Consider the following 14,137-nt stretch of genomic DNA (forward strand, 5'->3'; position numbering starts at 1 on the left):
GCCCCAGCTCAAAAAAGATATATTAGAATTGGAAAAGGTAGAAAAAAGGGCAACAAAAATTATTAGGGCTCCATATGAGGAGAGATTAAAAGACTGGGACTGCTCAGCTTAGAAAAGACACAACTAACAAGGGACATGATACAGGTCTATAAAATCATGAATGGTGTAGGTAAAGTGAATAAGGAAGTGTTTACCCCTTCAGATAACACAAGACCCAGGGCTCATCCAATGAAATTAATAGGACGTAGGTTTAAAACAAACATAAGGATGTAAATTTTCACACAATTCACAATCAATCTGTAGAACTCATTGACAGGGGATGTTGAGGGTCAAAATATAACTGGATTCAAACAAGAATTAGATAAATTCATGGAGGATACTCTATCAATGGCTATTAGCCAAGACGGTCAGGGACAACCCCTTGCTCTGGGTGTCCCTAAACCACTGACTGCGAGAAGCTGGGACTGGACAACATGGGAATGATCATTTGAAGTTGCCTTGTTCTGTTCATTGCTTCTGAAGTATCTGACACCACCCACTGTCAGAAGGCAGGATCCTGGGCTAAATGGACTATCAGTCTGACCCAGTACAGCCGTTCTTACACTCCTAAGAGATTGTAGCCAGTACCCTGTTTGCCAAAAGAAGCTTCAACAGTAGGGGAAAGGACTGGTGCTGTAAAAGGTAAAGTAGATACACAGGAAAGAGAATCTACCCCCAGAAAGTAGAAAATATTCAATAGAGAACGAGAAGAAATAATACTATATACAGACTTCTGCTTCTCTAAATTCAGAGATGGCGATAGTTCTGTTGAATTTGATGTGAAATGTATTCCTGATTTCTTGTGAAGTAGATTTGACAGGGAAAAGGAAGTGAAAGAAAGCACATTAGTTTCAAAGTGAAGGAAAAGGCAAACCAAGGCCTCTACCACTAAAGCGTTGCATCTCATTTTCATCACATTTTTAAGTACAGAGAGAATAAAGTTTCCACTGACGTGAAACTGAAAAACACTGGATTTTGCTTATGATTTGCCCAAGTAAGCCATCTTCAAATGGAAAAAAAAAAATCAATCATTTAAAACAAGAGCAACTGAAGCATGAGAGTTCCCAATTTAGTTTATTCTAGTCTGTTCTGTTCCCAATTACAATAAATTTAGGAGAAGGTGCCACAAAAAAGTATCAAGTGAGAAATATGGATATAAAATGAGCAACTGGCATTTAATTAAATCTTTACTGTTCATTTGCTCTCTTCTGTCCCGGAATTCAAGTTTTCGACAAGCTAGATTACACCTGCTGGAAGAGTAGTGTTATCTAACACAAACAAAACGAACAAACAAAAGTGCTCATGCCAAACTTCAACTACAATGTGATTTTATGAAAATCCCTGTCAAGACTTGGCAATCCCCATGCAAGGGTACTTCTTTTGGAAAATTCTCTCTAGAGAAATGCTACTGATTCCTCATGTGACACCTGCACCTGTGTGCAGTCGATTTTGGAAATTTTAATGGAATGTTAATAAGATTTTTCAAAAGTAGCGCTCTCACAAGACCTGGCTCTCCCCCATCCTTGATGTGAATCTCCCTTAGTATGTTTGATTCTGTGTAATATACTGTAGGCCAGGCACCTGAAAGTCAATGGCATTACTTATCTCTGGGTTTAACCCAATTTTGCTTTTACTATCCATCCACAACATTGATCTAAAATTGCGCTGAACACTGGCAGCTGGTATGCTTGAGAAACCAGTAGGAACACAAGAATTGCTGGCTTAGAGCAGTCTTGTCCAACAGATGTAGGCACTCTGGGTGAAATCCTGACCCTATTCAAGTCACTGGAAGTTGTGTCACTGACTTCAATGGGGCCAAAATGTCACCCCTTATCTCCAACAACAACCAGCGCCATACTCAGAGGAAGGCACAGCACTCATCTCTTCACACACAAATAAGAACCTGAGAATCTTTCTGCTGTAATTGCATTCTTTGGTGGACAATTGTAAAATGAAAGGAACTGGCTGCAGCCAGCTGTCGATGCTCAAAGCTTGACCATGTCTAATCCAAGTTCTATCAATATGGAATTTGACTATAAACAAAATTCTCTCATCTCATCATGTAAGGCTGTATTCAACTCCAGTGTTCCTGGGCACAACTCCCATTGAAATCCATGGAGTTTTACCTACTTGTACCAGGGATACATTTGGCCCACAGAAGTTTAAACCAGCAGGATGGGTAAAGAAGTCCTGCACAACTTTTTTTTAAAGAAGTTTGATAAATTGAGGTTATAATTTTTTTTTCACAACTCTGAACTTCTGGACTCTGGCCAGGACTGGAAATTAAAGGATAAAAATACCACTGTTCTGGTAAGATTTCCAGCCCGGTTTTGCTGAATCGGGCAGTTTAGATAAGCCTCCAAACTTTCATGTGCTTTTCTGAACTCGATCTCAGTTTGAGAGGAAAGATGATTTGTACTTAAGGCAGAAGAATTAAACTCAGATTCTATTCCTAGCTCCGCCATCTCCTCTGTGACCATGGGCACTTAAATTTCTCAATTACCACATCTGTAAAATGGGAATAAAAATTCTTACCAACCACACAAGGGTATTGTTGGACTTAACTGGTGCTTGTGAGGATGCTCAGATCCAGATATGATGTGATGTGCATCACAGAGGTCTCTATAAATAAATATGTCAAACCTCAACATTTTGAAGTTCACCTAATTTCTTTATTTAAAGATGAGCTCAAGTCACAAAATGTGGACCCAAATGTCAACCACCACCAGAGTTCAGAGTTGGTTATATCTGGGGTTTTGGTATTTGCATATTACAAAGATATGGACAATTTGCAAACTGAGATCTGAATTTTGATTTCCGACACCCTCAAAATTCTGGGATGCTTAGATCCAGAGTCTTGGTTTGAACCCCATCTCTAGTTTTATTTCTCTCATAGAATTATATAAGAATTATTAGAAAGGGCCAAATGATTGTATCAGGGCCTGGCTAACATGGCATTGTTAAAAAAATCATTGTCTAGAGACCACCATCTTGAATGTAGATTGGCACACAAAGAAGGCAGTGTTGAAGCATATACCACCATTTTTACCTGTATTGCCTGTAGGCATATTGGTCTCATACAAAGTCACCTAGCTTACGTTGTTTAGGCATCTGCAAAAGCTGGGTGCCTGGTGATATGAGTCATCTGGAAGCATTATCATTATCAACGAGGTAGAAGGGAACCTGTCATGGAGGAGGAATCTGACGGTACCGCAACAACAGGTAAAGACAGATGAATCATTGCAAATAAACTAGAACTATGTGGGAGTTGCCCAAGAAATCTCTTGACTGTGTTGCATATTTTTGTGAATACATCTTTAGAGAGTTCCTTGCTGATGCATCATACAGTTGAATAGCAAAACGCTACATGGTGCATCAGGTGTGTGGGAAGCAGAGTTCATAGCTTCATAAAGCATTTTGCAGATTTCCCAGTTGCTGTTTTAAGCACATGTATTTCCCACACTCCTATGAGGAAGGTGAAGTGAGTTTTGTGCTAGTGAAAGGTAGCAAAACTGAGTGACACCTCGGTAAACCAAAACCTGTTTATCCATGGACAGTGGCAGTCAACTTCCCTCCTACACAATATACCTTAACTCTGTGGATCCCCTTTAGGGTTGATGAAACAGTCATTCGTTCTCTGTCCAGAGACTACCAACTAATGAGGGAGGGGGGTTGGTAACTGGACACCTTCCTACTATAAACTTAACTAAAGCTGCCAAACAGCATTTAGATGATCACTAGAGAACTGTGAGAGTCAGGCAGACAGACCATCTAAAGGAGGAAGGGGGTGGAGTCCTAACTACCCTCTCATCCTTAAAGATGGTCCCCACAGAACAGGGATGAAGCTCAGTGTGAGGAAAATGTACATTGCTCACAGTGCATGAGAGCCTGTCCAGTTGCTAGAGCACTTCAGTTTCAAAAACTAAAAAGAGGACTTTTTGTGAGCACTATAACTCTATTTCAAACAAATAAGAAAAGGAATTAAAAGTCCAGTTGGTTTCTCCCCAGAAAGTGAGAGATGTCTCACTTGGCTTTATAGAACAGCTGGGCTGTCTCTGTTAAACATGATACCCAAAAGAGGAAGGGTTAGGCACAATCCACTGAGACAAGCCAGTGCAGCTACTGACCTCAAAGTATCACTTTCCCTTATGTAAGGGAAATGTCACAATTCCTGAGTAATGAAGTCAGGGTCATTTGCAAACACCTAGAAGATAATAAGGCAATAAGTAACAGGCAGCATGGATTTGTCAAGAACAAATCGTGTCAAACCAACCTAATAGCTTTCTTTAACAGGGTAATAAGCCTTGTAGATGGGGGAAGCGGTAGATGTGGTATATTTTTGAAAACTCACGGGGACCTTTTTCGTTACTATATGGAGAAGCCACTGTGTGCATGGGCATTTTTCATAATGTCTGCTCAATTTCTGGAGGCTTATTTGAACCCAACCAAGTTTCAAAGCCTCTTGAGTTTTGCCCAGCACTAAAACTCCTACGTCTTGAAGCTCCTACCCGTACACAGCTCTAATCTGATGCAGGGACAGGTATGTGAGTCAAAGTCTTATGACAGCGCTAACACTGAGCTCATAGAATAAACTCACTGAAGTTTGTATTCAGTTCCCAGCAGAGATGGGCCTGAGCTGGAGAATTTAGTTGTCGGTGCTGTTCCAAACCTTCCCAAAGCTAGGAGATGCTCAGATCCAGGATTTGGGCCCATCCCCTTTTGGCAAGATTACAGGAGGGGGAGGAATTGAGGTAGTGGCAATCCTTAGTCCAGCTATGTGCTGCAATAACACACCAGGAAATAATCATCTATTTAGCAATGACCGTCTTTGACCTGAAGAGGATCTCCTTTCCCACGAGAGGGAAGCAAGTATCTAATCAACGGCTGTCAATCACAGTGCAAATGCAATTAGCCAGATTTGCTACTGATAATAACAGGCTGCTATTTGGGTTTAAAAAACAGGTTAAAAAATAGTTACAGATTAAATAAATAAATAAAATAGGGGTCATCACTTCAACTGCTGAGTTTTCACCACCTACTCACATACCCTATACAGATGCACTTGGGGTTCTGTCAGATGTAAGCAATCATTCTCAGATTTTTCTGGTACATAAGGAGAGATTTAGTTCACTTCTTGCAGTGGGTGGGCTTTTTTTTTTTTTAAAGACTAATACAGATAAGGGAGCTGGTTTGCTGAGTTGGAGACAGTTATTCATTTCCAAGGCTTTCCCCACACATCTTGCACTTCCATTCCGTTTCTTCCTTGATTTTTAATATACACCCACTGCTTTATGACTGGTGCATTACACATACTCAGCATGTTGGGTGACTAGCTTTGGGTAACAGGGGAGGGGCCTTGCTCAGATTCCAGGCTTTGTGTGCATATACTGCACTCAACCAACACCTGATATTTTCCCCTTTTCTGCTCCCCATTCCCATGTAGTTGGAAGGTGCCTGAGGATGACAGAAAACTAGATGGTGCCCCTGTCTGCAAGTGTACTTCTGCCCAGCACTGAATATTTGCTCTTAAAAGGCACCAGGCTGCTGACTTAGCAGTTCACTCTTGGACCAGAGCGGGAGGAGAGTGAAAGCCTGATATTCTATCACCTCCACCCACACACTTTCGACATCTCTGGCTCAGTGCCTGCAATGCAGTAGCTTTCCCCTGGCTAGCTTGGACTGGGTGATGGCAAGGCATGTGGTAACTTCTCCCATCCTTCTGAGCCAGCCTTTTTGTTGCTGGCCCCTTTCACTTGCTCTCTGCTGGAATGGTGAGAAGAACAGCCCAGGCTCACGTTCCTAGAGTTGTTCCAGATACATACCAGAAACAAAGAGGCAGAGGCAGCTTGGTCTAAAGAATGAAGGAGAAGGAGCCATGATTTCCAGTTCTAATTCCAGCTCTGCCCCTGAATCACACTGTTGCCTGGGCCAAGTCACTTAACACCTGTCTATTAGCCCATGTGTGAAATGGGGAGGTTAATGCCCTACCTCTCAGGGATGTTGGGATAATTAGATAAAGTTTGTTAAATGCTTTATAGACAAAGCACTAAGCAGCAGTATTATGGATAAGCCAATTTGCTCAGTAGACTTCTTTTATAATCACTTAATTGGTATATTCAATGAGAAGGAAACACACCAGTACTTTTCTATTTTTAAAGACACAGTACCAATGATCCTTAAACATTATAGGTGCTGATTGACTAAATAATTACTGCATGTTATCCTCATCAGTTGAGTAGTCTGCTTGACAAGATGTTGCATTTCTGGAAGATGATTAGTTGTATTTTTTAATTCAGAGTTTCCTCTCCTATTAGTACAAATCCTCCAGAGGATGTATTGAAGAATTATTTATCACAAAATGTCAAATGCTGGCATTACAGGAGCCCTGCAAAGTATTCCAGCCTTATCTGTGTTAGACAGCTTGTAACTCTGGACATCCATGGTGTCCTAGTTACTCTCATATGCAGTCTCATACTGCAGCACTGTATCAGTTCAAAATGTATCAGTCTTTAAAAAAAAAAGGAAAATATGTATTCCCAGGCAGCTCTGTGTTCCCTGCTGTACATTTCAATTGAACATTATAACAGCAAATAAATTAACAGGCACATCTACACCTCAGAATTTCCCACAGGGTAGCTTTACTGGCAAATCTAGCGTAGGACATACACAACATAATGTTGCCAGATTACACATCACTAATAAAAACAGATGGAAATCAAACAGCAGCTATAATAACCCTTGAGATGCCACAGACACAATTTACAAGCAATACCTGTTGTTATTTAACACCTATTGCAACTTGTTCTACTTTATTTTTTCCTCCGTTAATCATAGAGTTCTTTTATTCTATGCACTAGCAAGGGAGAGAAACTTGCCAGAGAGATAGAGCGAGAGAGACTAGATCTGAGCTTTATATAGCTCCTAGCCCCCACATGGTACCTCAGGGCAGTTGGCCACATTCTCCCACTGACAGTTAAAAAAGTACAGTAAAAACAAAGATTTGCAAAAAATTAACTGTCAAAAGTGAGCTACGTAAGTTGGCACACAGCACGACATCCAGGGCTGAGGCAGAACTGTTAGGACACAGCTACTAGCAAAATGCAGGTTTGCAAAAATTGCATTAAAAAAAAAAGTTATCAGACTGCCAAAATCTAACCCCTTCCTTCACACTTACGGAATACCCACAGCCTTCCACCACTGTCTCCCCATTCTGGGGAAGTAACTGCAGAATGTCACATGATTGTCCAACATGTCTGAGAGGCACAGAGGTATTGGCATTGAGAACAGGTTGATGACTAGTAGTGATGCCATCATGGTGAGGGATGTTGGTATACAGGGAGGTGACAGGGGGAGAGTACTGGGGGAGAGTACTGATGTTGCGGAGTTTCTGGAGGAAGTCGGAAGCCGGCCCTTTGTGTGGTGATTGGTTTGAAGATGGTTTCTAGGAGTCCCAGTATTTCTTCAGTAAGAGTAATGCCTGGTCTAACTGAAAACTGACCCTGGCATAGCTACATCTCTTAGGGGTGTGGAAAATCCCTGAGGTGTGTATCTGCATCCACCAAGCCTGCACTAGGTCAACAGAAAAATTCTTCCTTCAACCTTGCTACTCCCTCTCAGGGAGGTGTACTGTAGTATTTTAAGTGTAGGCCTAGCCTTAGAATAAACTCACACAGAAAAATGATAAAAGTCAAAAACATCACATCAGCCAGGGGTGAACACTTTTCACAAAGCAAACACCCTATATTTGACCTCTCATTCCTCAGAGGACATCTGCACAACCCCTTCAAAAGACGAGCATAGGAACTTACATTCATAACTCTGCTAGACACCAAAAACCATGGAACTAAACAGAGATTTTATGGCTCATTACAACAATTTGTAACACACCCTACTACCTGCTAACCCTTCACTGGCCATTTCATTTTAAGTAGTCTCCTACAGGATGTGTGATCTTCTTAAACTTAATCTGTCCCAACTTGTATTTAGCTCAGACATTCTGGTTACCTTCCCCTGACCTGAAGAAGAGTTATGTGACACTCAAAAGTTTGTCCCTTCAATCAACAGAAGTTGGTCCAATAAAAGATCACCTCACTTACCTTGTCTCTCTTATATCCTTGGACCAATATGGCACAACAATTACTGGGCAATGACCAACTTCGCACCTTTCTTTTAAATAAAACTTTCCTAAAAAGCAGTCAGATTCATTCTTGATGTACAGCCCCTCCCCCTTGTGTGACTTCATTTGGAGTTAAATGGGGTCTGATTGGGGTTGTAAATAAGGTGACAATTGGACTAGTCCCTCTAAAAGCTCACTACATCCTTTCATACTGCACCACCGCCTCAACAGTGCGCATTGGCCTAGATCCTCCTGTTTTTGTTCAGAGGCAAGAGTGATACCAATTAACCAATGTGAAACTCCATAGTATATAATTGTGTGTTAAGTTTAGCATGAAGAATTAAGAAATATTCCTTTCTGTATGCACTAGCTCAGCGGTTCTCAAACATTTTAATGGGGTTGTCAAGGCTGATTTAAACTTGCTGGGGTCCAGGGTTGGGGCCAAAGCCAAAGCCCCACTATCTGGGACCAAAGCTGAAGCCCGAGGGCTTCAGCCCTGGGTAGCAGGGTTACAGACCCTCTGCCTGGGACTGAAGCTCTTGGGCTTTGGCTTTGGTCCCCTGCACCCAGGTCAGCAGGACTCAGGCAGGCTCGGGTTTCAATCCCTCATCCTGGGGTCGTGTAGTAATTTTTGTTGTCAGAAGGGGGTCACGGTGCAAAGAAGTTTGAGAACCCCTGCACTACCTGAGCCCTGGAACACTTAAGCACCTAAAGAATATATCAGTTTGCAGCAAAGGGCTAAGTAACTCTGACTGCACTAAGTGTTATGTAATTCTCAACCCAAGATTCTTAGAATTCCTGGTGAAGTGACTACTGTAATGATTTCTCATGTTACCTTGGATGTATTCTACATGAAGGGGATTTAAAAAAAAAAAAACTTGCATATAATGCCTGCTGATTAACCAACAGTTTCCCTCTTATGTCACTATTAATAAGCAAAGAACAGCTCTTACTCATCACAAAAGGATAAGAGCACTTTACCATCAAATAAGTCAGTTGCCCATAACAATAAATCAGAGCTGATCACAGGCAATGTTTGATGTGTGCATGGAGAATGGGAGAGGAGCTCAGCTATCAGCTGAATCAGTGTGTAGAAATGTGTTAGATGCTGGACAAGGCATGTTCATCTCACAGATTCGTGATGGGCAATAACATTGGTTTTTGCTAGGCATTAAGATCCTATTAGCTGGTGACTCATATGCTATCAGCTGCAGAAATGTTACTTTGTTCCTGCTCTACTGCAAACCAGGCAAATTGAAACCTGTAGTCTGAAGATTCAAATTCCTTTATTCGGAGTCTTTCTTGTCCTAACCATTAGCCCTGCTTTCTGCTTTGGCAGTATGCCTTCTCCACCATTCTCATTATCTCAAACTCAGTTGTCAAAAAACTAAGCAGCTAGTTTAAAATATCTACCTTCCAGATTCATAGAGCTTCAATCATATTATGCAGGTGCCAGGCGGGTTAAAAATTTCCCATTCAACCTACTTTAGAAAAAACAAAACTGCAATTAAAACAAATGTACAGAAAGGTGGGACGAATGGAGGAGGCAGACCATTTCATGTAATTAGGAAAGCCATCTTTTCTTTACAGCATCAGGACTAAAAGGATACAGTAGCACAGGGTTAAGTTGGTATTCTGCTGAAGGTGCCATGTTTAAATGAGTGGTAATCAGCTGGGGACACTAGATTCCATTGCACTTTTCAGAAAATTGCCGAACTATGTAGCCTAATGGGTAAGTGATTGGCCTGGCATGCCAAAGGCTGTCCTTTTAGCTCCTATTAATGATTAGGTGCTCATATACTAAGTAGTTGTAGTGTAAGAACCTGAATAGAAAAGAAAGGGGCACATTTCAATTCAGGTAACATTTTACCTGCCCAGCTCCAGGGTTCCGCTTAGGGTCTGTTTGCCACTGTCCCTTTCTAGTGTCCCACTTGAGTTGGAAACAACATGCTATGCTTTGGCCTACAGGAAACAACCAGCTACCAGACAGCAACTTCTTTGAGTCACTCTGGCTTTGAGCAACACCAGAATCTTTGGGCCTGTCTATGCTGGGGGAAAAAAAATAACTGTTTTACAGAATGGTTTGAGCTACAATGCAAACCCAGTCTGAGGTGATCTGACCTGTTTTTACCAAGCTGGTGTCAAGATCAAGATGGGAGATCGATGTCTTGAAACCAAGAATAGGCCTGGCTGTCTTTAACCAATTTTATAACCATTTATAAAAATTTCTTCAGTATAAAACAGGACCATAGAAGTGAAAGACTTGATAGCCCATTGCAATCCTCAGAGACACCCAGCTCCAGCGACAAAACCCAAAGTTGCTCTCTCCTTCATCTGGAGAAGGAATGGGGGAGGGAAAACCTATCCTGGTTATGATATATATCACAGTAAAGCACAGATCGGGGTCAGCATGTTTAGCATCTAGCTGAACTGGACATTGCTTTGGAGTTCTTTATTTGGGTAAAGAAGCACAAGAGTTGGGCAGGAGGGAGAAAACATGGGCTACCTTTAACTCACTAAAAGAAAAGGAGTACTTGTGGCACCTTAGAGACTAACCAATTTATTTGAGCATGGGTTTTCATAAGCTACAGCTCACTTCATCGGATGCATTTAACTCACTGTGAAGCCCATGAAATTGATTTGTGAATGGCCTGCTCATCAGATCACTATTTGCTTCCTAGAGTGTTTGTAGGCAGAGGTGACCTGGGAAGGGCATGCAGGGTCATGTGCCCTTCCAGGTTTCTTTCAGGGTTTATATGCTCTACCCTGAACCATGTTGCATACTATCAGAACCTTTAAATCAGAGGTTTTCAAACAGGGGGCACGTTGTCCCCCCCCCAGTGGGGAGCAGAGGAACATTCAGGGGGGCTCAGGCTTCAGTCCCGCACGGAGGGGAGGGGGCTTGGGGAAGGGAGCACCATTTCCACCCTGACTCACCTCTTTTTGTCTGGGTTGGGGTGGGAGGTGCACAACGAAAAATTGTAACTCACGGGGAGGCTCAGCTCAAAAAATTTTGCCCCCTCCCACTATCAACAGTCACGCCTGGTCTCTGAATGTAGGTCATTTGCATCTCATTACTGGCTCTTTCAAAGGCTGTGTTTTTGTGGCTTCCCTCATTTTCTTCTTTAAAAGTACAAAGTTGCCTTGATCTGGAAAGACAATAGCATGTTTGACAAGATCTATATATTGTTTGGCTCAGCTGCAAGCCTGCCCACGCACCATTTAGGTATGGAGCACCTAATCTCTTCTCTGCTTTGAAATGGAAAGAGTGAATCTGTTTCTTTTAACACCACTATTTGCTTTGCTGAAGAATATGATTAAGAGACTATTTCAACTGACAAGTGCTTGTAGAATGAGCATTCACTTGACGAGATTAGGTTGCCCAGGAATGAACTATCACATTGGTGGGAAATTGTATTGATTCAGTAAGAATCCATTTGAAATAAAGTTAGGTAAATTATGCTCAGCACAGAGGACCATGTTATTATAGTGGGCTTGAATAGCTATTGCCAGTAGGGTGACCAGATGTCCTGATATTAGGGGCTTTGTCTTATATATGCAAAGCAACTACACCTCTTCCTTCCCCCTCCCCCCACAAAAGGGTCCTGATTTTTCACACTTGTTATCTGATCACCCTAATTGTCATTGTGTTATTAAGACAGACCATCCTTTTCCTGCTACAGCTATTCAGGTTTTTCCCACCACCAGGTAAGATAATTGTAACATGCACCTGCCTGGGCTTTCTTTAAGACTATCTGAAAACTACAGCTGTTGCAAATGAATATCTGTGCATGGGAATCAACAGCACATGGCCTCCAGGAACTGCACTGTTCTAACCCAACCAGATCAAGTTCATATTTTATTTTTTAAGAGCTGAGTAAATAATACACGTCAAATAATGTATTCAGTGACATCAGACTCCTTTCCTGCTCCTATTATATCCTAGGCAAATTGTGAGTTCCTCAAATTTCATATCCTTTTAATTTTTATTCTGTGGCTTAATTGCCAATGTTCAAAATTCAGTGTTGCTTAGCTGAGAGTGGTCAAGCAATTCAGACAGTATTATTTCTGTTCTCTGATTGGATGAGCTCATAAGCACTTCTGGAACACATACTTGCCTGAGCAAATCTAAAGCCTGGTTCCCTGAATACTCGCACAAGAAACTGATGTTCATTTTCTGTGCATACTTCTGTCAGTAAAATCCCATTGCTCTAGGGGGACATGAACAGGGTTGAAAAGACAGCATGTACCAATTTACAGTGATAGCTGTGGGAAATCAAATTGTATTGTTCTACATATACAGCCTTTAATAGCCTTGGAGTGGTTCTGCAAGTACCCTAACTGCCTTATAACCCACTAGGACTATTAAAATCAGGATGACCACCTGCCAATTCAGTCTGGATTGTGCTGGAGGAGCAGGACCTATTGAATGTTCGGGCTTATGCAGAATTACTTCCTCCCTCATTAAGAAAAGGAGTACTTGTGGCACCTTAGAGACTAACCAATTTATTTGAGCATGAGCTTTCGTGAGCTACAGCTCACTTCATCAGAAAGCTCATGCTCAAATAAATTCCTCCCTCATTGTGTCTGTCAAAATCCGGAGGCTGTTTGCCAAATTCACAAGTTCTTCCCCAGCCTCAGGTACAAGTCTTGCTGTGCAGTACCACCACCAAGCCAGGTGCTGGCTCGGTCATCATATACAGTCCCTAAATGTTATGGCTCTGGGCAAACCCTTAAGTCATAGATTCGTAGATATTTAGCTCAGAAGGGACCATTATGATCATCTAGTCTGACCTCCTGCACAACGCAGGCCACAGAATTTCACCCACCCACTCCTGCGAAAAACCTCTCACCTATATCTGTGTTATTGAAGTCCTCAAATCGTAGTTTAAAGACTTCAAGGAGCAGAGAATCCTCCAGCCAGTGACCCGTGCCCCATGCCACAGTGGAAGGCGAAAAACCTCCAGGGCCTCTTCCAATCTGCCCTGGAGGAAAATTCCTTCCCGACCCCAAATATGGCGATCAGCTAAACCCTGAGCATATGGGCAAGATTCACCAGCCAGATACTACAGAGAATTCTTTCCTGGGTAACTCGGATCCCACCCCATCTAACATCCCATCACAGGCCATTGGGCCTATTTACCATGAATATTTAATTACCAGAACCATGTTATCCCATCATACCATCTCCTCCATAAACTTATCGAGTTTAATCTTAAAGCCAGATAGATCTTTTGCCCCCACTGCTTCCCTTGGAAGGCTATTCCAAAACTTCACTCCTCTGATGGTTAGAAACCTTTGCCTAATTTCTAGTCTAAATTTCCTGGTGGCCAGTTTGTACCCATTTGTTCTTGTGTCCACATTAGTACTGAGCTTAAATAATTCCTCTCCCTCTCCGGTATTTATCTCTCTGACATATTTATAGAGAGCAATCATATCTCCCCTCAACCTTCTTTTAGTTAGGCTAAACAAGCCAAGCTCCTTGAGTCTCCTTTCATAAGACAAGTTTTCCATTCCTCGGATCATCCTAGTAGCCCTTCTCTGTACCTGTTCCAGTTTGAATTCATCCTTCTTAAACATGGGAGACCAGAACTGCACACAGTATTCCAGGTGAGGTCTCACCAGTGCCTTGTATAACGGTACTAAAACCTCCTTATCCCTACTGGAAATACCTCTCCTGATGCATCCCAAGACCGCATTAGCTTTTTTCACGGCCAGATCACATTGGCAGCTCATAGTCATCCTATGATCAACCAAATACTCCAAGGTCCTTTTCCTCCTCCGTTACTTCTAATTGATGCATTCCTAGCTTATAACTAAAATTCTTGTTATTAATCCCTAAATGCATGACCTTACACTTCTCACTATTAAATTTCATCCTATTACTATTACTCCAGTTTACAAGGTCATCCAGATCCTCCTGTAGGATATCCCTGTCCTTCTCTAAATTGGCAATACCTCCCAGCTTTGTATCATCCGCAA

This window comes from Caretta caretta, chromosome 7, assembly GCF_965140235.1.
Source record: "Caretta caretta isolate rCarCar2 chromosome 7, rCarCar1.hap1, whole genome shotgun sequence".
Lineage (NCBI taxonomy): Eukaryota > Metazoa > Chordata > Testudines > Cheloniidae > Caretta > Caretta caretta.